Genomic DNA, 22,827 nt, shown 5'->3' with positions numbered 1-22,827 from the left:
ATTCTGGAAAGCAAGGGAACTAGGTCTACAACCAAGAATAAAATACCCATCAAAACTGACTATATTCTTACAGGAGAAAGTATGGTCATTCAACACAATAGAAGAATCCCAAGCATTCATAAAGAAAAGACCAGACCTGAACAGAAAATTTGATGTCCAAGCACAGAACTCAAGAGAATCATCAAAAGGTAATTAAAAAAGAGGGGGGAAAAAACAAGAAAAATTTTTAAGAGACTCAATAAGTTAAAATGATATGTATCCCTGTAAGAAAAGAGGTCATTGGTAACTCTTAAAAACTGTTGCTATCACCTGGGCAGCTAGAATAATTACACTTAGAGGGAACAGTGACAAACTGTATAGGATGAAAGGATAAGACATAAATAGGTATATAGATATATGCATGCATAAATACATATACGTGTGTGTGTATATATATATATATATATACACATACAACCAGAGCTAAAAAAAAGAGGTTAATACTAAAAGAAATGGGAAAAGAAACAAATGGGGGTAAATTTATATCTCACAAAGAAGCTCATGGCGGGAGGGGGAGAACATCAATACACTGGAAGGGTAAAGAGGTTGGAGATAGGAAATACTCAACTCTTAGGTGCTTTGAAACTGACCCAAAGAGGGAAGAACAATCCAATCAATTGGGGAAGAGAATAGATTTGTGCCCTATAGGGGAGTAGAAGGGTAAAAAGCAGAGTAGTGGGGAGGGAAGCAGTACAAGGGAGGGAGAATTGGGGGGCCATTTTAAAAAGACTACAGGGGAAAATAAGGGGGGAATAAGAAGGGAGGGGGTAGAAAGGGAAGTAAAATAAGGGGGAAAGTAGGGACTGACTATAAATAAACATTGGTGTAGAAGGAAATAGCGAAAGAAGAAAAGGCAGGACCAGGAGTAGAAATCAAAATGCTGGGAAATACACAGCTAGTAATCATAATTCTGAATGTGAATGGAATGAACTCACCCATAAAACGCAAGTGAATAGCAGAGTGGATTAGAATCCAAAACCCTACCATATGCTGTCTGCAAGAAACACACATGAGGAAGGTAGATAAGCATAGGGTGAAAATAAGAGGATGGAGTCAAACCTATTGGGCATCAAATGATAAAAAGATGGCAGGAATAGCAATCATGATATTGGACAAAGCCAAAGTAAAAATAAATCTAGTTAAAAGAGATAGGGAAGGTAATTACATCCTGATAAAAGGCAGTATAGACAACAAGGAAATATCTGTACTCAATATGTATGCACCAAATGGCAGAGCATCCAGATTTTTAAAGGAGAAACTAGAGGAGCTCAAGGATGAAATAGATAGAAAAACTATACTAGCGGGAGATCGGAACCTTCCCCTATCTGAACTAGATAAATCAAATAAAAAAATAAATAAGAGGTGAGACAAGCAAATGAAATCTTAGAAAAATTAGAGTTAGTAGAAATATGGAGAAAAATAAATAGGGACAAAAAGGAATACACCTTCTTCTCAGCAGCACATGGTACATTCACAAAAATTGACCATGTACTAGGGCACAAAATCACTGCAAACAAGTGCAAAAGGGCAGAAATAATAAATGCAACCTTCTCAGACCACAGTGCAATAAAAATAATAATTAATAAGGGTACATGGAGAGATAAATCAAAAATTAATTGGAAATTACACAACATGATTCTCCAAAACCAGCTAGTTAAAGAACAAATCGTAGAAACTATTAATAACTTCATTGAAGAAAATGACAATGGTGAGACATCCTTTCAAAACCTATGGGATGCAGCCAAAGCAGTACTCATGGGGAAATGTATATCCTTGAGTTCATATATAAACAAATTAAGAAGGGCAGAGGTCAATGAATTGGGCATGCAAATTAAAAAACTAGAAAGTAAACAAATTAAAAATCCTCAGATAAAGACTAAATTAGAAATCCTAAAAATCAAAGGAGAAATTAGTAAAATTGAAAGTCAAAGAACTATTGATTTAATAAATAAGACTAGAAGCTGATACTTTGAAAAAACAAATAAAATAGACAAAGTACTAGTCAGTCTAATTAAAAAAAAAGGAAAGAAAAAAACCAAATTGACAGTATCCAAGATGAAAAGGGAGACCTCACCTCTAATGAAAAGGAAATCAAGGCAATCATTAAAAACTACTATGCCCAATTATATGGCAACAAATATTGCAATCTAAGTGTTATGTATGAATACTTACAAAAATATAAATTGCCTAGACTAAAAGAAGAAGAAATAAATTACCTAAACAACCCTATATCAGAAAAAGAAATTGAACAAGCCTTCAAAGAACTCCCTAAGAAAAAATCCCCAGGTCCAGACAGATTCACAAATGAATTCTATCAAACATTCAAAGAACAGCTAATTCCAATATTATACAAACCATTTGACAGAATAAGCCAAGAAGGGGTTCTACGAAATTCTTTTTACGACACACATGGTACTGATCCCAAAGCCAGGCAGGTTAAAAACAGAGAAAGAAAACTACAAGCCAATCTCCCTAATGAATATAGATGCAAAAATCTTAAATAGGATGCTAGCAAAAAGACTCCAGCAAGTCATCACAAGGGTTATCCACTATGATCAGGTAGGATTCATACCAGATATGCAAGGATGGTTCAATATTAGGAAAACTATCCACATAATTGACCATATAAACAAGCAAACCAGCAAAAATCACATGATTATCTCAATAGATGCAGAAAAAGCCTTTGACAAAATACAACAGCCATTCCTATTGAAAACACTAGAAAGGATAGGAATAGAAGGACCTTTCCTAAAAATAATAAACAGTATCTATCTGAAACCATCAGCAAACATCATCTGCAATGGGGATAAACTTGAAGCCTTCCCAATAAGATCAGGAGTCAAATAAGGATGCCCATTATCACCTTTAATATTTAATATTGTATTAGAAACACTAGCAGTAGCAATTAGAGAAGAAAAAGAAACTGAAGGTGTTAAAATTGTCAATGAGGAGACCAAGCTGTCACTCTTTGTGGATGATATGATGATTTACTTAAGGAATCCTAGGGAATCAACTAAAAAGCTAATCGAAATAATCAACAACTTTAACAAAGTTGCAGGATACAAAATAAACCCGCATAAGTCATCAGCATTTCTATATATCTGCAACCCAGTCCATCAGCAAGAATTAGAAAGAGAAATTCCATTTAAAATCACCCTAGACAATATAAAATACTTAGGAATCTATCTGCCGAGACAAACACAGAAACTATATGAACACAACTACAAAACACTCTCCACACAATTAAAACTAGATCTAAACAATTGGAAAAACATTGATTGCTCATGAGTGGGACAAGCTAACATAATAAAAATGACCATCCTACCCAAACTTATCTATTTAGTGCCACACCCATTGAACTACCAAAAAATTTTTTTACTGAATTAGAGAAAACCATAACAAAGTTCATTTGGAAGAACAAAGGATCAAGAATATCCAGGGAAATAATGAAAAAAAAATATGAAGGAAGGTGGCCTTGCAGTCCCAGATCTCAAACTATATTACAAAGCAGTGGTCATCAAAACAATTTAGTACTGGCTAAGAGACAGAAAGGAGGATCAGTGGAATAGACTTGGGGTAAGTGACCTCAGCAAGACAGTGTATGACAAACCCAAAGACCCCAGCTTTTGGGACAAAAATCCACTATTTGATAAAAACTGCTGGGAAAATTGGAAGACAGTGTGGGAGAGATTAGGTTTGGATCAACACCTCACACCCTACACCAAGATAAACTCAGAATGGGTGAATGACTTGAATATAAAGAAGGAAACTATAAGTAAATTAGGTGAACACAGAATAGTATACATGTCAGACCTTTAGGAAGGGAAAGATTTTAAAACCAAGCAAGACTTAGAAAGAGTCACAAAATGTAAAATAAATAATTTTGACTACTTAAAGTAAATTAAAAAGTTTTTGTACAAACAAAACTATTGTAACTAAAATTAGAAGGGAAGCAACAAATTGGAAAACAATCTTCAAAACAAAAACCTCTGACAAAGGTCTAATTACTCAAATTTATAAAGAGCTAAGCCAGTTTTACAAAAAATCAAGCCATTCTCCAATTGAAAAATGGGCAGGGGACATGAATAGGCAATTTTCAGTTAAATCAATCAAAACAATAAGCACATGAAAAAGTGTTCTAAAGCTCTGATAATCAGAGAGATGGAAATCAAAAGAATTCTGAGGTATCACCTCACACCTAGCAGATTGGCCAACATGACAGCAAAGGAAAGTAATGAATGTTGGAGGGGATGTGGCAAAGTAGGGACATTAATGCATTGCTGGTGGAGTTGTGAATTGATCCACCCATTCTGGAGGGCAATTTGGAACTATGCCCAAAGGGCGATAAAAGATTGTCTGCCCTTTGATCCAGCCATAGCACTGCTGGGTTTGTACCCCAAAGAGATAATAAGGAAAAAGACTTATACAAGAATATTCATGGCTGTGCTCTTTGTGGTGGCCAAAAATTGGAAAATGAGGGGAAGCCCTTCAATTGTGGAATGGCTGAACAAATTGTGGTATATGTTGGTGATGGAATACTATTGTGCTAAAAGGAATAATAAAGTGGAGGAATTCCAAGGTGACAGGAACAACCTTCAGGAAGTGATGCAAAGTGAGAGGAGCAAAACCAGGAGAACATTGTACACAGAGACTGATACACTGTGGTATAATCAAACGTAATGGACTTCTCCATTAATGGCTTTACAATGTCCCTGAACAATCTGCAGGGATCTTTAAGAAAAGAAAAAAGTATCCTCAATCAGAGGACAAACTGAGGGAGTAAAAACACTAAGGAAAAGCAACTGCTTGACTACAGAGGTTGAGGGGACATGATCGAGGAGAGATGCTAAATGAGCACCCTAATACAAATGCCAAAAAAGAAATGGGTTCGGAGCAAGGACACATGTGATACCCAGAGGAATAGCGAGTTGGCTAGTGGAAGGGTGACAGGGGGAGGGGGGAAGAAAAAGAAAATTATCTCTGTTTCCAATGAATAATGTATGAAAATGACCAAATAAAATAATGTTTTTTTAAAAAAGACTTTGATAGTCTATATTTTCATCCAGAAATTTTCTTTTTATTTGGATTTTCTGATGTCTTTTTAATTTCTCTTGTCAATTGATTTATATACCTCATAACTCAGCCATGCATCCCTAAGTGACCCCTGTGTTTTTCAATCACCCTCAAGATGGGGATATGTAAAAATATTATTATTTTAAAATTGAAAAGTTTAAATTCCTTTTACGAAGAATTTTAGGTAAAGAAAGATGTTACCTCTCTGAATCCAGAAACTGAACTGTTTGGAGAAGACACCATGAAGAAGCTTCCAGACCATAAGCTGCATAAGAAGATCAAAAATGAACTTTGGGTGTGGTTGATTGAACATTTATTTATTTTTATGTATACTTTCATGCCAAAGGGGACTGCCCCCTAACTGGCTTTTTGTCAATGTGTCTAACAATTATTGGTTTTGTTCTTTTTTTCCCTTTTATCCTCAAATTATTGTAATCTTTAAATTGATTATGTTTTCATGATCCTTTGGGGAAGTTCTTCCCAAATGCTCAAATGGCGAAATGTAAAAATGGAGATTTGAAACCCGGACTTCAATCCCCAGAAGTCCTTGCTCTAGTTCCCGAGATGCCCTCTAATCTCATTGAGATTTCCACCTAGGTGAGGTGAAAATTTCTATTTAACTGGCTGTAAAAGCCTACTGAGTTCTTTTGCTACTTCTGCTTCCAAGCTGACACGTCTCTCACGATGTAAGTGGAATTGAATGCGTCTCTCGGCCCTCCTAGGCATGTGCTTTGTTACTTATATTTTCTTAAATTCTTAATCTTTAATAAACCTCTAAAAAATATAATACTTCTAGCAGAGAAACTAATTTTTACCTGCCACAGGACAACTGTCAATGGCCTGGGAGGCAGGGGATAACCTAAGTTCTAAGGGTTCCAGATAGCCTGCTTTAGCTTCCTTCATGACTGTTGGAACAAATTGTTCTTATTCACCCAATCTCTGGGGGAAATTTTATATGGTCATGGTAGTAGTAAACATTCCCTTAACTCACCACTACAGACAGATTCTTGGATGTTAGTACTAGAAGTAACCATCCCCCTAAATTATCGCTACAGATTCTTGGAGCCACAGATGGGAGTTAGGAGATAGATGGACACTAAAGGTGGATGAGATGAGCAGCCTTGGAAAGGATCAGCAAATCCCTTCCTTCAGTGTTCTTCAACCATCCCATCTCATGTGGCATGTAGTCTGTACCAAATGGTATACTGCTGACCTTTGTCATTTCTAGGTATTATTCCACTGAACTTGTGTTTGTCAAGCTTTTCTCTTTCCAGCTTTTGCCTTTAGCTGGAGTCTTCAACTAACATGCTCATCTTCTCCAATTTCCTATCTATATTATATATGTTTCCAAAAGTAAAAATCCTGAATTCTGAGTTGACCATGAATTCAGTTTAAGTTAGAGAATAAAGCAGGGAACACAGAGAATAAGAGCAATGCTGCACCAAATGACTCATAGCATTGCTTCTAACATTATTTTAGGACCAAGTATGAATGGAATAATTCCCTTGTAGAACCATTCTTATAGTTTCTGCTAAAAACTACTCAGCCTGAGGCTGCCCAATGCAGCTACAATGGTCTCCAGCCCCTGTTCTGATGGATGTTACTCCTCTGTAAACCTAACTACTTCTAACTCCTCAGAAATTCTTAGCTACTTCCTCCTCAGGGAAAAATATGTGATGCCATATTTCCTTAGCTTAACCCATACATTCTCTAGCTCTTCTAGGAAAAGGGAGACATTTTTTTAACCAGGGAATCAGCAAACAGCCTTGCTTCCTCAGAAGTTTGGCCACTGAAGATTCTCTTCTCCACTGCTGGAAACTCTCAGCCCCCTTAGAAGAAAGAGCAAGGTCATTACAGCTAATGTCCTTCCTTTTCTGTGGACTCCTCTCATCAGGATTTTGATAGACATTCCATATTTTTCCCAAATTTTAACCTCAGGAGGCTTTACTATAAACAAGATAATGATCAATCACCTAATGATCATTGAGGAGCTCTGAGATTTAGGGTTCCCCACTATTCAAAGAGTAAATTTCTTCTAGTCTCTCATTTCATCTGCATGACATTCATCTAATAGGCAGAGAGAAGAACACACAGAGACAAAGCCAATCAGAAGAAAAAGATATTTCTCTTTCTCCATTAGATTGCAAGCTCATTGAAATTAGGTAACTTGGTTTGCTTCTTTTTGTATCCTCAGATTTAAGCACAATGCCTAGAAAATAATAGATGTTTAACAAATATTTATTGATTGACTGACTGGCTTTGTCTCTGTTACTAGCTCAGTAGTATTCATAAACCATTCACAAACAAATGAAGCTGATTAAGTAGTGAAAGAGGCTTTCCCCAGTCCTTAAATCTTAATTTGTGAAGGTAAAGCCCATTAATATTCATTTAAAAACTCAGATTGGTAAACCCACAGATCCAGTAAATAATCAGAGGAACAAGATGAGGAGGGGAAAAGAAGGAAAAAATATGAGTAAACAACAGAAAAAGAAAAAAGAAACTACAATTGACAAATTCTGTCCAGGTAATGAATAAAGAGCAAATGGAACAGAAGAGGAACAAGGAACACCAAGCAAAAATGCAGAAACTCCAGCAAATTGGACTCAGGCTTTGGAAGAACTCAAAACACAATTCAAAAAACAATTAAGAGAGGCTGAAGGCATTTGGGAAAAGAATTTAAAAAGCAAAATGAGTCATCTGGAAACAGAGGTAAATGTAGTTCTTGAAAACCAGAATTGACCAGCTTGAAAATGAGGCAAAGAAAGTGAAAGATGACCTACAAAAAAAGAGAGAACATCAGTGGATTGAGAGCCAAGCCTAGAGACGTGAGGTCCTAGGTTCAAATCTGGCCTCAGACACTTCCCAGCTGTGTGACCCTGGCAAGTCACTTGACCCCCATTGCCTAGCCCTTACCACTCTTCTGCCTTGGAGCTAATACACAGTATTGACTCCAAGATGGAAGGTAAGGGTTTAAAAAAAAAAGAACAGAAAGAGAAGGATGACAAAAAAGGCAGGGATGAAATTCAGTCTTTAAAAATTAGAATCCATGAAATGACTTCACAAGGCAGCAAAACTATAAAACAAAATCAAAAGAATGAAAAAATTGAGGAAAATATGAAACATCTCATTGATAAAACTACAGACCTGGAAAATAGATCCAGAAGAGACAATTTAAGAAGATCATGACCAAAGAAAAAGCCTGGACATCATTCTACAGGAAATTATCCAATAAAACTGTCCCAACATTCTCTAACAAGAGGGAAAAGTGGAGATTGAAAGAATTCAAAGATTACTCCTACACTTAATTCCCAATTGACAACACCTAGAAATGGTATAGCCAATTCAAAAACTACCAGACCCAGAAAAGACACTACAAGCTGCTAAGAAGAAACCATTCAGATATCATGAAACCATAGTTAGGATAACACAGGACCTGGCTGCATCCACACCAAAGAACCAGAAGGCATGGAATATGATATTCTGGAAAGCAAGGGAACCAAAAATAAACTACCCAGCAAAATTGACTACATTCTTGCAGGGGAAAGTATGGTCATTTAATAAAAAAGAAGACTTCCAAGCATTCATAAAGAAAAGACCAGACTTAAACAGAAAATGTGGTTCCCAAACACAGAACTCAAGAGAATCACCAAAAGGTAATTAAGAAAGGGAAAAAACAAAACAAAAAAATTTAAGGGACCCAATAACTTCAAATGATTTGTATTCCTATGAGAAAAGATGATATTGGCAACTCTTAGAAATTGTTATAATCATCAGGGTAGCTTGAAGAAGAATACTTATAGGGAACAGTGACAAACTGAAATGCCATATATATATACATATATATATATATGTGTGTGTATGTGTGTGTGTGTGTGTGTGTGTGTGTGTGTGTGTGTATAAAAAGAGGATAATACTAAGAGAAATGGGAAAAGAAATAAAATGGAGTAATTTTATGTTTCATAAAGAAGTGGGGAGGGGTGAGGATGGAGAAAAGACCAATGGAAGGGTGAAAAAGTTTGGAGACAATCTCCAAGAAAATTTTAATGACTATAGTGGGAAGGGTCAGAAAGGTTCAAATGAAAGGAAAACCTCCAACTCCAAATTCAATCATCCTCAACATCATCATCATCATCACCATCATCATTAACACCAATATCAACATCTAACTACCCATCTTTTCCTGGCCTGGGAAAGATTTTTGCTGGGTGGCCTAACCTAATAGTATACTATGCAGAATACTGAATGAGAGCCAAAAGACCTAAAGTCTAGACTTGAGTGCTACTATGTGTCATTTGAGGATAAAAAGAAAGCCTTCTCCTGGACTCAAATTCCTCATTTATGTATGAATGAAGCTTACCTGGACTCTGCATTAAGTTAATCAATTAAATCAAAAAATAAACCAGGTGTAAAAAAGAAAAAAAAACATAACTTTTTTGATGAAAAAAATAAAAGAAGCACAGTAATCTAGTAGGTGAAAGGAGAGAAAATTATTTTCAGAGTCTTGAAGATGGGGTAGTCTTTTGGGTGAAAATGCAGCTTAATATATGGCTGTGCTGCTACCAAGATGAAATAAGGGAAGGGAAGAGAAATGAAGAACCATGAAGTTAGGGGCATTATTAAAGTCATCAATATAATATAAACATATTTCAAAAATAAATAAATAAATAATGAAAAATTAAAAACTCAGACATGAGAAAGAATACTATCCACATCTGGAAGAAAAACTGTGGAAGTCTAAATGCAGAAGAAAAACAACTGCTTGATCACATGGGTTGATGGGGATATGATTGGGGACATAGATTCTAAATGATCACCCTAGTACATATACTAATAATATGGAAATGTCTTGATCAATAACACATGTAAAATCCAGTGGAATTGCTCATTGGGTATGGGAGGGGGGTGAGAGGAGGGGAGGAAAAGAACATGATTCATGTAACTATGGAAAAATATTCTAAATTAATTAATTAAATAAACAAACATTTAAAAAACTCAGATAGGATAACTACAGAGCATTATGCTGGGTGATGTAAGAGACAGAATGTATAAAATGTTGTCCGTTCCCTCAACAAGCTTATAATTTTGCATAAAGCAAGTATCCAGACCCCACTACAGTCACTGAGTCGCCGCCTAGGACTCAGCAGTCTCTCCCTCGAGCCCCCTCGCTTCCCGACGCTCCGGTTCCCCCACCCCACCCCACCCCGCGCCTGCCTTCTCCCGACACCGGGAGGCCGCAGGCCATTTCCACCGAGGAAAAGGAATCCCATCGTATGTCCGCTATCCAGAACCTCCACTCTTTTGACCCCTTTGCTTATGCAAGTAAGGGTGATGACCTGCATATAAGAATTCAATAGAGAAACGGGAGGAAGACCCAGGAGATCGCTGATGATTACGGTAAAAAGAAACTAGTGAAGGCATTCAAGAAGAAATTTGCCTGCAATGATACTGTAAATGAGCATCCAGAATATGGAGAAGTAATTCAGCTACAGGGTGACCAGCCCAAGAACATATGCCAGTTCCTCATCAAGATTGGACTGGCTAAGGACGACCAGCTGAAGGTTCATGGGTTTTAAGTGCTTGTGGCTCACTGAAACTTAAGTGAGGATTTCCTTGCAATGAGTAGAAAAATTCCCTTCTGTCCCTTGTCACAAGTTTAAAAACCTCACAGCTTGTATAATGTAACCATTTGGGGTCCGCTGTTTAATTTGGACTAGTGTAACTCATTCATGTAATAAGCAGGAAAGAAAGAAAGAAAGAAAGAAAGAAAGAAAGAAAGAAAGAAAGAAAGAAAGAAAGAAAGAAAGAAAGAAAGAAAGAAAGAAAGAAAGAAAGAAAGAAAGAAAGAAAGAAAGAAAGAAAGAAAGAAAGAAAGAAAGAAAGAAAGAAAGAAAGAAAGAAAGAAAGAAAGGAAGGAAGGAAGAAAGGAAGAAAGAAAGGAAGGAAGAAAGGAAGAGAGAGAGAGAGAGAAAGAGAGAAAGAAAGAAAGAAAGAAAGAAAGAAAGAAAGAAAGAAAGAAAGAAAGAAAGAAAGAAAGAAAGAAAGAAAGAAAGAAAGAAAGAAAGAAAGAAAGAAAGAAAGAAAGAAAGAAAGAAAGAAAGAAAGAAAGAAAGAAAGAAAGAAAGAAAGAAAGAAAGAAAGAACCCAACCATTACCACAAAACAAGGTAGAGATGATGAATTCTACGAGAAATATGAAGTGCTAGGAGTACTTAGTGGAGGAAGAAATATCATTGATTTTTTTTTTAAATTGGGTTTAAAAAAAGAGGTAGATTTGAGGTCAGTGGGCCTTAAAGGAGGACAGTGGATAAAGGAAGGAATTCCAGAGTAAACATGATGTACTAAGATGATGAGTCAGGAAAATAGGTGGTACCCTTAAGGAATGTTGAAATAATCTCATATGACTAGAGCATAATGGTTATATCGAAAAGGATAAAGACTTGATACACAGATGGGACCAGATTGTAAGAATCTTTAATACTAACTCTTTAGCTTACATTAGTAACAAATGCCCAGGGCCCCTGCCCCATAATTTCCAACATTTCTCTCCCTAAAATATTCCCCATTCACACCAGAAGATTCATTATAAATCACCCAATGGGCTAATACCACTTTGGTTATGTCAGCATAATCAGCTACTCCCTTTAGAGTTTAAGCAGAGTAATAGAAGAGAAATTGCATTATCTGCTTATATACCTAACTTTCCCACTGTGTCCCAAGCTCCTGGAATAAGCTAAAGTTTGAATTTTATTTGGTAAATAAAAGGGATTAAAATTTTTTATGGAGTAACATAGAATCATAGAATTTAGATAGAGAATTAGACAGTCAATTGCCAATTCTAATTTTTAAGGAATTATTTTCTACCTTGATCTCTTGTACCTCCTTTTTCATTCTACTTTTGAAGGGGTGTTTTTCTTCAGTGGAATTTTGTACATCTTTTTCCATTTCTTGTGCTTCTTTTACCAAGTAGTTGACTCTTTTTTCATGATCCTCTGGCATCACACTCATTTCTTTTCCCAATTTTTCCTCTCCTATTATTTGAGGTATAAAATCCTTTTTGAGATTCTTCTAAGAATACTTTTTGAGTCTAAGACCAATTCACATTTTTCTTTAAGCTTTATCTGTATTTGTTTTGACCTAATTGTCCTTATCTGTTTTGTTTTGATTTTCCCTGTCATCACAATAACTTTCTATGGTCAGGTTCTTTTTTGTTGTTGTTTGCTCATTTTTCCAATCTATTTCTTGACTTTTAACTTTATGTTAAAGCTGGTCTCTGTCCCAAGCTTTAGGGTTTTTGCACTGATATTTGCAAAACTAATTCTAGAGACCTGTAAGTTTTTGGTTCCTCCAAGTTGGTATGATCTAAGGAGAGGTGTGGTTCCTGACCTTACCCCTGACCTATAAGTGACCTCAAATACTTTTGACCACAAGTACCTATTTTCTCTTCTGGAACTGTGACCAGGACCTCCAATCCACTGTGTCCATACATTTTAGTATGGTCCTCCTCACTCTGAGATTGTGACCCAGGCCTGTGATTTGGATCCCATATAGGCAATGCCACAAAATGTTGCGCCCAGTGCCAGCAAAGTATCTCTTTAAATCTCCTTCTGACCAATTGTCAGGCCCCTTCACTGCCTGTGGGCTGAGAGTCCAGAAGTTACTGCTGCTGATTAAAAAAAAAAAGCCTGCTGCTGCCTTCCCTAGACTGTAGACTGTATGCCACTCTCATCCCAGGGAGACAGATCTTTCTTGCCAACCTTCTAAGTGGTCTTAGATTGGAAATTTGTTTTACCTTGTCCTTCAGAATTCATTTTGAAATATTATTTTAAAGTTGTTCAGAGACAAATTTGAGAGAGCTCAGGCAAACTCTTGCATTTTCTCTGCCATCTTCCAAAATGATCTTGAAATGCAGGTCATGTCATCTCTACCACCTCTCTCCTATTTAATAAACTCCATTGACTTTCTGTCACTGCTAAAATCAAATAAAAATGTCTCTGGTGATCAAATCATAACCTGGTTACTTCCCACCTTTCCAGGATTCTTATACTTTACTGCCCCCATCCATGTACTCTGAGTTCCAGTGACATTGCTCTCTTTATTGTTCCTCAGACAAAACTGCAGTGATTTTCACTGGCTATTCCTCATGCCTGGAATTCTCTCCTTCCTCATCTCCATTTCTTAATTCCCTAACTTTGGTCAAGCCCTAGCTAAACTCAAAGCTTTTATAAGAACCCTTTCCTGATCTCTCTTTAGTTATTGCTTTGCTTTCCCTCTGAACTCAATTTTAACTTATCCTTTATATACATTGCATATAATTCTTTTCAAATTGTCTCCCCTATTAGATTGAAGGCTCCCTGTGTGCAATTACTATTTTGCCTTTCTCTGTATTCCAAATGCACGTAGCAGGTGCTTAAAATATGCTTGTAGATCGACTAAATTGGTGTATCAGATGGATTAGAAGTAAGAGAGACTAGAGGAAATTAATATTGAGCCATATACGCTGAGTGTTGGTGGTATGTGTGACCAGTAGAATGGACTAGAACAAAAAATGTTTTCTATAAATTCTACACCTGCCAATTTCATGCTTTAAGATGATTAACATATGAAATATGTTTATTTTTCTTGTAGATACTACCAATATCATAAATTTAATGAAGTAAGAAAAGTATAGCAATATTCACCCCACCTAGATTAAATTTGAGCATATTTGTTCTTTCAGACATTTCTAATTCCTTCTTTCAAAGTAGAGTTAAATAGTTAGTCATAGAATATTAGAGTTAAATCAGACCTTGTATATCATTTAGTTTAACCCCTTTCTCTTATAGATAAAGAAACTAAGATCAAGAGAACCCAGAGGACATTTGTTTCATGACAATAATAGAAACCTACAAATAATCCATTATAAGGTTTAGGAAATTCTAACAATTGTAATTGAAATGAAGAGTTCTTGCTTGGTTTGTCTGTGGGCTTGCTCACTATATCTTGTCAAACTTAATCAAGCAAATTAATGTCTTGGAAGATGTCACTTAGATAATGCTAAAAGCTGAATATATTTTAAATAATTTATCTTCCTAATCAATGACCATAGCATAGGATCATGGATTTAGAGCTGAAAGGACCTTAGGAAGGCATTTAGTCCAACTCCCTTATTTTACATGTAGTCCAAATAAAGACTCTAGGGGTCCTTATCTCAACTCACTTATACTGGCAAATTGGATTGAGGGCGGCCAGCTACACCTATCCCTCAAGGTTTTCAGGGTACTCTTGAGGAGTCAAAGAGTCAATCTAGTGCACTTAGCTCATCTTTCCATTCCAGCGTATTCTCCAAAATATCAATCACCAGTTATTCTTTTTAATATTGTTGAATGCACAAATGTCAATCTGACCCACTAATAGTTATTGGTATTTTACAAAGAGATATTTACTGAGAAGACTTAGCAAGAATAGAAATACAAACCAGGGATACACTTTGCCTTTGCCATCTTGGCTCCAGGGGAAAGAGGGACCAAATTTAAAGCAATCTCTATGAAGCTTTCACATCATCAAGCTTACTTCTAAATGTTTCATAGCCAAAGGACAAGTTATTCCTTTGCATCTAGGGCATGGTTTTTAGGTTGCCATTGGCTGGGTCAAGCAAGTCAGCTCTCAAGGCTCCACTGGCACCTCACCTACCTCAACTGGCAGCATACTCTGTTATGGACTATAGTTACTAAACCACCCTCTGTTTCTTCAAGCTTTCAAGGCACACATTGTCATCTCCAATTATAATACTCTTTTACCTTAGCACAGGAAGAAATAGACACAGTAGAGACAGAAAATGACCACAGTGGGCACACATGATTTCATGGTAAGCAAGTATGATGGCGCCTAACTCCCCTTTTCCATCTAGAGGTCCACAGCAATTTCTATTTCTCAATCAAAGACAGCCAGAGAGTGAATTGGATTTGGTCAATGAGTGCCCTTTTTAAGGGCACACCTAATTCTGGTTCAGCAGCTGATCAATGGTCTCCTCTGCAAGGTAAGGAGACAGGAATCAGTTATAGAATATTGCTCATGCTCTCAAGTGGAGAATAGGTCCTTCCATTACACACACCTGAAAACAGGACAACCAAACAACCAAACTGGGGATTGTATCAAACTGAGCCAGTTGAACATCCTCCTAAGGCTTAGATTCAAGTCCCAGTTACATAAAAATGGGAAAACTGAAGAGTTTTCTCAGAAAAAAAAACTGAAAAGTTGAATGGCTTGTCAATTAGAACATACTTTTTGAGAAAGAAAATTATAGACCAATCTCCCTAATGAATATAGATGCAAAAATCTTAAATAGGATACTAGCAAAAAGATTCCAGCAAGTGATCAGAAGGGTCATCCACCATGATCAAGTAGGATTTATACCAGGGATGCAGGGCTGGTTCAACATTAGGAAAACTATCCACAAAATTGACCACATCAACAAGCAAACCAACAAGAACCACATGATTATCTCAATAGATGCAGAAAAAGCCTTTGATAAAATACAACACCCATTCCTACTAAAAACACTAGAAAGCATAGGAATAGAAGGGTCATTCCTAAAAATAATAAACAGTATATATCTAAAACCATCAGCTAATATCATCTGCAATGGGGATAAACTAAATCCATTCCCATTAAGATCAGGAGTGAAACAAGGATGCCCATTATCACCTCTATTATTTGACATTGTATTAGAAACACTAGCAGTAGCAATTAGAGAAGAAAAAGAAATTGAATGCATTAAAATAGGCAAGGAGGAGACCAAATTATCGCTCTTTGCAGATGACATGATGGTCTACTTAAAGAATCCTAGAGATTCAACCAAAAAGCTAATTGAAATAATCAACAACTTTAGCAAAGTTGCAGGATACAAAATAAACCCACATAAGTCATCAGCATTTCTACATAATTCCAACACAGCTCAGCAGCAAGAACTAGAAAGAGAAATCCCATTCAAAATTACCTTAGACAAAATAAAATACTTGGGAATCTATCTCCCGAGACAAACACAGGATCTATATGAACACAATTACAAAACACTTTCCACACAACTAAAAATAGACTTGAACAATTGGAAGAACATTAACTGCTCATGGGTAGGACGAGCCAATATAATAAAATGACTATCCTACCCAAACTCATCTATCTATTTAGTGCCATACCCATGGAACTTCCAAAAATTTTTTTTACTGATTTAGAAAAAACCATAACAAAGTTCATTTGGAAGAACAAAAGATCAAAGATATCCAGGGAAATAATGAAAAAAAATACAAAGGAAGGGGGTCTTGCAGTCCCAGATTTCAGACTATATTACAAAGCAGCGGTCATCAAAACAATTTGGTACTGGCTAAGAGACAGAAAGGAGGATCAGTGGAATAGACTGGGGGAAAGCGACCTCAGCAAGACAGTATATGACAAACCCAAAGATCCCAGCTTTTAGGACAAAAATCCACTATTTCATAAAAACTGCTGGGAAAATTGGAGGACAGTGTGGGAAAGATTAGGCTTAGATCAACACCTCACACCCTACACCAAGATAAATTCAAAATGGGTGAAATCCTTAAACATAAAGAAGGAAACTATAAGAAAATTAGGCGAACACAGAATAGTATACATGTCAGACCTTTGGGAAGGGAAATACTTCAAAACTAAGCAAGAATTAGAAAGAGTTACAAAATGCAAAATAAATAATCTGGATTACATCAAATTAAAAAGTTTTTGTACAAACAAAACCAATATAACTAAAATCAGAAGGGAAGCAACAAATTGGGAAACAATCTTCATAAAAACCTCTGACAAAGGTTTAATTACTAAAATGTATAAAGAACTAAATCAATTGTACAAAAAATCAAGCCATTCTCCAATTGACAAATGGGCAAGGGACATGAACAGGCAGTGCGCAGCCAAAGAAATCAAAACTATTAATAAGCACATGAAAAAGTGCTCTACATCTCTTATAATCAGAGAGATGCAAATCAAAACAACTCTGAGGTATCACCTCACACCTAGCAGATTGGCTAACATGACAGCTATGGAAAGTAATGAATGCTGGAGGGGATGTGGCAAAGTGGGGACATTAATTCATTGCTGGTGGAGTTGTGAATTGATCCAACCATTCTGGAGGGCAATTTGGAACTATGCCCAAAGGGCAATAAAAGAATGTCTGCCCTTTGATCCAGCCATAGCACTGCTGGGTCTGAACCCCAAAGAGATAATGGACAAAAAGACTTGTACAAAAATATTCATAGCTGCGCTCTTTGTGGTGGCCAAAAATTGGAAAATGAGGGGATGCCCTTCAATTGGGGAATGGCTGAACAAATTGTGGTATATGTTGGTGATGGAATACTATTGTGCAAAAAGGAATAATAAAGTGGAGGAATTCCATGGAGACTGGTACAACCTCCAGGAAGTGATGCAGAGTGAAAGGAGCAGAACCAGGAAAACATTGTACACAGAGACTGATACACTGTGGTACAATCGAAGGTGATGGACGTCTCCATTAGTATCAATGCAATGTCCCTGAACAATCTGCAGGGATCTAAAAAATACTATCCACAAGCAGAGGATAAACTGTGGGAGTAAAAACACCGATGAAAAGCAACTGCTTGACTACAGGGTTGGAGGAGATAAGACTGAGGAGAGACTCTAAATGAACACTATAATGCAAATTCCAACAACAGGGAAATGGGTTCGAGTCAAGAACACATGTGATAACCAGTGGAATCATGCGTCGGCTATGGGAGAGGGAAAGGCGGGGGGGGGGGGGGGGAGGGAGGAAAAGAAAATGATCTTTGTTTCCAGTGAATAATGTATGAAAATGACCAAATAAAATAATGTTTAAAAATTAAAAAAAAAAAGAACATACTTTTTGTCAGAGGCAAATAGAAACCAAGGTATTCCCAACTACGAGTCCAGCACTCTCTCTACTACATTATTAATAAATTCATTCCTAATAAATCTCTAACATAGTAGAAATCCAATTTTCATAATGATTTTTTAATTGTAGGTGTCCAACTTTAGAGCTGACCTGCAATATCACAGAATGTCAGATTATTGTTTTGTCTAAATCGGGAGTTTTTTAACCTAGGTTCTACAGGCTTAAAAAAATATTTTTTGGGGCAACTAGGTGACTCAGAAATAGAGAGCCAGGCCGGGAGATGGGAGATTCAAATATGACCTCTGATACTTCCTAGCTGTGTGACCCTGGAAAAGTCACAACTTCAATTGCCTAGCCCCTACTGCTTTTCTGCCTTAGAACTGAAACTTAGTACCAGTTCTAAAACAGAAGATAAGCATTTAAATATATTTTTTTAAATTTATGTATGTATGTATGTATACACACATATACATAGGCAATCATTTCAATATCATTTCTTTTTTTCAAATCTAATAAATTTTATTTTATGCATTTAAGGCATTCTGAGAAGGGGTCCATACGCTTCAGTAGACTGTAAACTGTCAAAAATGTCCCCTCTCAACCCCAAAAAGGTTGAGAAGTTTTGTTTTAATTACAAAAGATATATGGGATATCCTTCAAATACTATATAGAAAGCCAGTCTAGAATTTTAAACCCTCATATTCAGCTAGATATTTTTTAAACCTAATTGAAATTTCTCTGTTTGTCTTTCTGTTTTACTGTTTCTCTCTTCTTTCTCTTTCTCTATAGACATAGATTCAAATATGTATGAATAAATTTCCTTGTGCAGATAAAAAACAAACTTTCTATTTAGCAACTTAGCATAACCTTTTCTATACAGTAAACCTAAATAACTACTTTTAAGTTCATTTTATTCATTATTCATTTATTCATTTAATATTAATCACTTTATTCATTCTAGTTTATCCATTAGTTTATTCATAAAGAAACCAGGAGTCAGGAGGACCTAAGATGGAACCTTGTCTCGGGAATTTACTTGACTTGAGGTCTTTGATAAGCCACAACCTTCATTGGCCTCAGGTTCCTCATTTGGAAAACCAAGTTAATAATACCACTGATCCCTTAGGGTTCTTATGAAGATCAAGTGGGCTAGTATACATATAGTGCCTTGTAAACTTTAAATGCTAGCTATTGTTATAAAAAGAACTCTTTTAAACTATTTCCTACCCACTTTCTTGCCTCTAACACTCTCACAACCCTGCTATAGGTCTTTATCACTAACAACATTTCTCACATTGTACATCCTTTCTCTCCATTCTCATAATACCCATCCTTGTGCAGGTCCTCATCACCTCCTATCACAACAGCCTTCTAGTTGGTCTCCCTGTTAAGTAGCCACCTATTTGTCTGGGGTGCTCTAGAAGGGCTAGCACTTCTCAGGCAAGAGCTTGGCTTGCTGAGTCCTTTTTCAGGGTTGCACATCTATCTTTGGTGTCCATCTTTCACCCAACTTCTACTCCAAGAAGCTGTAGCATGTGAAGCAGCACACCTTGGTTTAAAAAAACCATCTTGGAAGACAGCCTAAAGCAGGATAATGATAATTGAATGGCCTCAAACCCATCAGGTGAATTGGGAGATGTAAAGCATGTCAAGCATGTGAAGACATCTTCCCCAGCAGCTATGAAGATGGCAGAAGTTGCTATGGTGTACTTAGAGCTTCTTCAGACATGGAAGACACCAAAGTCATCCACTGACTCCTAGGCCATCAACAATTGTCTTGACTTTTGTCATGACACTAGACTTTGATGACTCTGGAAGAGAAATGCTGGCCACTTTGTGCAACTCTGCTTGACTTAAATTCAATTCATGTGCATTACCATCACCATCACCACTGTGACATCACTGGTCCTCTTCATCCTCTAACAATAAAGGATGAAAAACTATACCTACCTACTATAAACCCATCTTCCACTCAGCTGCCAGATTTTCCTTAAAAACCATTCTGACCACTCATATTATCTTTGTGAAGCTGATTTTTGTACTCTCTGGATTCTGCCTTTTCAAGGTTTCTCAGTTTTGGTTCACTCATCCTCATTTAGTTCCTTCAGAATATGCTGGTGGACCAGATACTTACTTTCCACCTCTCTAGCCTTTTGCTATATGCTCTCCTCATGTGCATAACTATCGCCTTTTCCAAAAAATGTCATATTACTCTACCCTTCTTACTTTTCCCATATCCGTATCATCTGTAATCAAAGGCAGGGATCGTCTTTTGCATTTCTTTGTTTCATCAGCACTTAGCATAGTGCCTTAAAGTAGGCTATTTTAAAAAGCCATAAAGTAGGCTATTCATAAATACTTATTGATCAACTGTCTGGAATTCTGGGATTGTTTTTGATCATCCTGTAGAAGCTCAATTGTTAGCATATGAAAGCCATATTTTGTGTATGTGCCCAGCATATTCAGCAATTAGAGGTCTTGGTTTTTTAATGACTGTTCAATTAAAACTAAGGAATTGCTAATGGAAGGAATAAATAGAGGCTATGCTAACAGGGGCAGGGAACAGCTTAACATAGAAAACAGGGTTAGAAATAATGTTTCCTAACCAAGGGTTTTGATGTACCTTGTTGAGATCAGAGGTTCAAGACAAGATATTGTGAACAGAAATGTAGAGAAAACTTGGAAACCTTCATTGGTGATAAAAATGGCCAGATTTATCCTCTTACTTTTACCCACTGATGGAACAGAGGGTGGGCAGTATTTCATGATTAAAAAATTGGGAAAGTTGTAAATGAAGTGCAGTGGCTGCAGATGATGCAATCCATCAGAGCCAAATGAACAGCATTCTCTGCATTAGAGCTCTGCTGATTTGGGGAACTTTCCACATACTTAATTTTGAAGAGCTATTTGAATCAGTTGTCTGTACCACATGAAGACTGCCTTTTTGTCTGTTTCTTTGGCTAAGATGAGAACTTAGGTGTACTTGATCTATAAAGGTGATCCTAATGGGAATTTTCAAGGAAGGAGAGATGAAGTTTCTAAAAGAAATGGGTTTGGATTAGAAGCTTACACAATACAGCTGAAGGACCTGAAAGGCAGTTGAATACAATTATCTTTAAGGTACATTTCTTAAAGACACAGAGCCCAATTACATAGTTCTCTCCTTTCCAATGGCCAGAGGCAGCTTACTCTCTAATCTATCAGGGATGGGGAAGGGAGGCACCACTAAAACATTACCAAAACATCATCAGAAAACATGCAGACTAAGTCAGGCTCACCTTCTGAACTGCCCAACCCTCACTTTAATAAGCTTGTTATGTTCCAATGCTGCATGACTATGCCAATTATTCTGGGCTGGCCCTGACTCAGAACATTCTCAGTCATTTAGGTTTGATATTGGGATTAAATGAAACACTTGTACGAAATTCAGCAGTTAACAAAATGCAATTTATTTAGCCTAGACAAGTATTCAACAAGTATAGCCATTTTGTCTATTGAGCTAAATGAAGCTTCCTTTCCTGAGCTGCCCACTGTGATCCACCAGATAAACATTATAGACGATACCTGGAGTTCCTCATTCTTGTTTTTTACTTTTTGATCCAGAAATACTATTACTAGGTCTTTATTCCAAAGAAATCAAAAACAGGGATAAGTAACAGTAAAAAGAATATTATATGATGATCAGCTATGCATGACTTAGCTATTCTCAGCAATACAAAGATCCAAGAGAATTCTGAAGGACTTCTGATAAAAATTGCTCTCTACTCCAGAGAAATAACGGATGGAGTTTGAATGCAGATTGAAGCATACTTTTAAAAATTCATTATTAAATATTGCCTATGTTCTCTCTTGCAGCATAGCTAATATAGAAATGTTTTACATGATACTACATGTGTAATCTATCAGAGGTAGAGAATTTGGGATTCCATTTTTTAAAAATAAATGTTTTAAAATTTTGTTTATATGTAAATTTTAAAAATTAATTAATTGAAAAAAGAAATGGATGATCATTAAGTGAAAAAGTGAAAAAAAGAAGAGTACACAGTACAGTTATGGAGCATGATATGGATGACAAACCAACAGATAAAAATGTGGTCAAAAGACAATTCCAGAGACTCATGATGAAAAATGCCATCTCTCTTCAGAGAAAGAACTAATGGAGTCTGAATGCAGACCAAAACATATTATATTCACTTTCTTTTTCTTTTTTTTTGTTTCTCTTTTACAAAATGACTAATATGAAAAAATGTTTCATATGATTGTTCATGTAAGATCTATATCAGATTGCTTACTGCCTCAGAGAATGGAGAGATGTGTGAGGGATGGAAGGAAGGAAGGAACAAGAATGAGAAGGAGAGAGAGAATTTGGAACTCAAATTTTTAAAAATGAATGTTAAAAATTGGTTTTGTATGTAATTGGGGAAGACAGAATATTATTAAAAATAAAAATTAACTTGCTCATCATTTTTGTAAAGGTAATTTATTTTGCTAACTACATCTAGTAACAATTTTCCACATAAGTCCTTGCATTTTAATTTTTCTTCTTCCCTTTTGCTTTTTCCAGATTCATTTCAGAGTCAATCACTTTAGAGCCACTGAGTTCCAAAGCCTTTTCTATATTTTTAGCTGATTCGAATGCCACATAGCCAAACTTTGTCATGGTTCCAATGTGGATGTCTATAATTAAAAGACCCTTTTGTGCAAAGAAGCCTATGATGTCAGGTTTTAGCTTGAAAGTGGTTTTGTTGAAGTTCAGCTTACCAAGGAAGAAGTTAAAATTGATACACTTCAGATTCCAGTTTATGTTTCTTATCTTTAGGGGCCTTC

General features: G+C 36.4%; 1 protein-coding gene and 1 pseudogene across 1 annotated transcript in view; one reads left to right on the top strand and one right to left on the bottom strand.

The window, feature by feature from the left end:
• Positions 1-22,827, bottom strand: part of TMEM117 (transmembrane protein 117) — a 192,269-nt gene that overhangs the window by 140,419 nt on the left and 29,023 nt on the right. The gene's annotated exons all lie outside the window — the stretch shown is intronic.
• LOC100019134 (eukaryotic translation initiation factor 1-like) lies at positions 10,383-10,849 on the top strand (annotated as a pseudogene).

Source organism: Monodelphis domestica, chromosome 5, assembly GCF_027887165.1.
Source record: "Monodelphis domestica isolate mMonDom1 chromosome 5, mMonDom1.pri, whole genome shotgun sequence".
Taxonomy (NCBI): Eukaryota; Metazoa; Chordata; class Mammalia; order Didelphimorphia; family Didelphidae; genus Monodelphis; species Monodelphis domestica.
The sequence above is the reverse complement of the archived record's forward strand: the minus strand, read 5'-3'. Positions and strand labels throughout refer to the sequence as shown.